The sequence below is a fragment of the Syngnathus leptorhynchus genome, unplaced genomic scaffold (genome assembly GCF_054491065.1).
Source record: "Syngnathus leptorhynchus isolate UIUO unplaced genomic scaffold, UIUO_Slep HiC_scaffold_108, whole genome shotgun sequence".
NCBI classification, from domain to species: domain Eukaryota; kingdom Metazoa; phylum Chordata; class Actinopteri; order Syngnathiformes; family Syngnathidae; genus Syngnathus; species Syngnathus leptorhynchus.
The window spans coordinates 197,501-200,000 of NW_028232075.1; the positions used below are offsets into that span (position 1 = coordinate 197,501).

Consider the following 2,500-nt stretch of genomic DNA (forward strand, 5'->3'; position numbering starts at 1 on the left):
CTTCCTCGACTACTTCCCATTGCCGCCGTCCAGTCTCAGAGGCCACGGGGAACCACCCTGTCACAGGTGACCTTCCAAGCCAACGACCCCACCCAGACACCCAACAGGTTGTCCCACCAGAGACCCCAGGCATGACGCAGCAGCTCGACGTGTGACACCAACCAGACCACTTCCCTAACGAGGCCCCCCAGCCGAAGGCCCCGCGGGTCCACAGGCCCGATCCCATCATTACGGAGCACGCACGCACCCACACCCAGGCCCACAAGGCATCCCAGGCAAAGCCACCAGCAAGCCGCCAGCCGGGACGACTGACGGACCCGCAACAGCAGCCGGGACGGTGCCCCAGTGTCGCTGAACGACACACCGCCCCGGTCCATCTCCACAGTGACCCGCAAACCGTCCGGGCAGACCCTCGCACCGTACCACACTCCAGGGATCTTCCACATCCACAGAGACCAATGAGGTGTCCAGGCCCACCAACCTGTACTGGGAACCACGACAGACAGCCAAGGCCCCGCGCGCCATCGCGCGCATGCTAGGCAATGGCCCCCGACTGCAGACTAGCCGGGACAACCACTGCTTCGCGCCACCTGTCGCCTCCCCTTTCACCATCGTCCTCCTGGCTACCCCCAACCACCCCGGCCTGTCCCGCGGACCACCATCCTGAGCAGGACAAAGTCCCCTCATCAAGCAGCCCATCTGGAGTAGCCCAGCATGGTAGGAGCCGCAGCGAATTCGGCCTTCGCCCCAGAAGAAGCGGCACAAGCGTTCAAAAGCACGGATGAGAGAATCCATAGCAAGAAAGGCAGGGTCATAGAGACAAGTCCCTCTCCACAATCCAATCCCGCGACTGCGAGCTCGGTGCCGGTGCCACCGCAGCCCACCCCGACGAGCAGCCCACACGGGCGACAAATCACCCTCACGCGTCCAGTACGCCTAGCTTCCCACTACACACAGGCCATGACCATGGGAAACCGAGTCGAAAGCCCTCGCACGGCCAGTAAGCGACCGCCAGCTACTGTTCAGCCCACCCTCCGGCAAGCCTCCCAGCAGACCCGGCTATCAAGCCCCGTCCCTTTGAGAACCCTGGGATCGACTCCACGCACCCTTCACGTGGCAGACAGCCTCATCAGTTGCTTCCCGGCCGAAGCCCAGCCTGAGGGGCCAGACCCCCAGCCCTGCCTGGACTCGACCACGAGCATAGCGTTCAAAACCGGCCAAGTTGAATGAAGCAGGAGACTCGGTCAGTACAGGCTCTGACCTGCTTCCTTGACCAGCGCAACAGCCGCAAGGTGTCTCACTCACCCTACAAACTGCCTGCCGTGCCGTCACACAGGGACCTCCATATCCACCTCACTCGTTTCGTCACCCGACACGCGTCGGACAACCCCACTCGTCAGTGATATGCCGGCGACTCACACCCGCACAACATACCACAGGCATCTCTGTCAAAATGCCCTCCCAGAAACAAGCTGTGGCACCATCATAGCATCCGTCGCCCATACTCTCATAACCAGACCGACGGCGGCCACCAGTGCCACTGAGGAGTTGTCAGGAGCTTCGCCAGCCTGGGTCCACCCGCTCCACCGGCCAGACTGACTGTGACTCCGACTCTGTGCAGCTGCGACACGGACTTCCGAACCAAAGGAGTTTTCGCAACATGGTCTGTAGACATGACTACAGCCGTTCGAGGACCCTCAGCCAAACCCCGAAAGTTGGTCCCCATGGCCTCCGAGGCGGTTGATCCCACGCCATACACGCACCCAACCTCAAGCATGTGAAGATGAGGTCGCTCGAGCAGTCACGACCCCCCATTAAGCCGTGCCTCCGCGGTTCTTGATAACCCAGGTCCGCAATCCTGGGCAGCTCGGCTCAGCCAGAGCTCAGTCACCGTTCCCTTTAAGACTTTACTAAGAATCAAACCCGGGCAGCAGCCGGCACGACCCAGTAAGGCCTGCCCCCAACCAAAGCCAAGTCCACAGTCTGACCCACTTGGGAGAGGCCCCCATCAGAGATGCCGAGCTCGCTCCCCGTAAAGCCATCCAGCGACCAGCACTCATCACGGCTGCCCAGGCTTCACAGTAGTTGCGTTACCGCTAGGATTTGAGAAATTACATTCGACAGAAGGCGCCACATCCAGCCTTTGTGCATTATCACTATGCGTAACGGCATCAGTACCGTCTCGGTTCATCTCAGTCTCGCCACCATTCAGCCACACCAGGCGTACCAGCAGGGCGCCGAGCGAGCGCACAAGCCAGCCTGCAAGGTGCTAGAGGGCGACCCGCAGTGGGTAGGAACCGTCCACCAGTGTCGGCAAGCCGAGGCCGATGGGGGCCCTACCAAGGCAGGTCATGATTGCCAGTCGGTCAGACAGGAAATGGGGTACTCGGAGCCCGCCGGGATCAGACGAGCAACCGGGGAGAGGGAGCTACATGAGTACCGTCGCCGGGTTCAGACGGCGGCCCCAGGATTCTCGTAGTATTCGGTATCGCCCTTCCTC

At 61.6% G+C, this 2,500-nt stretch overlaps 1 pseudogene; it reads right to left on the reverse strand.

Annotated features, from left to right (window-relative positions):
* Positions 1-2,500, reverse strand: part of LOC147037847 (28S ribosomal RNA) — a 7,720-nt pseudogene that overhangs the window by 1,746 nt on the left and 3,474 nt on the right.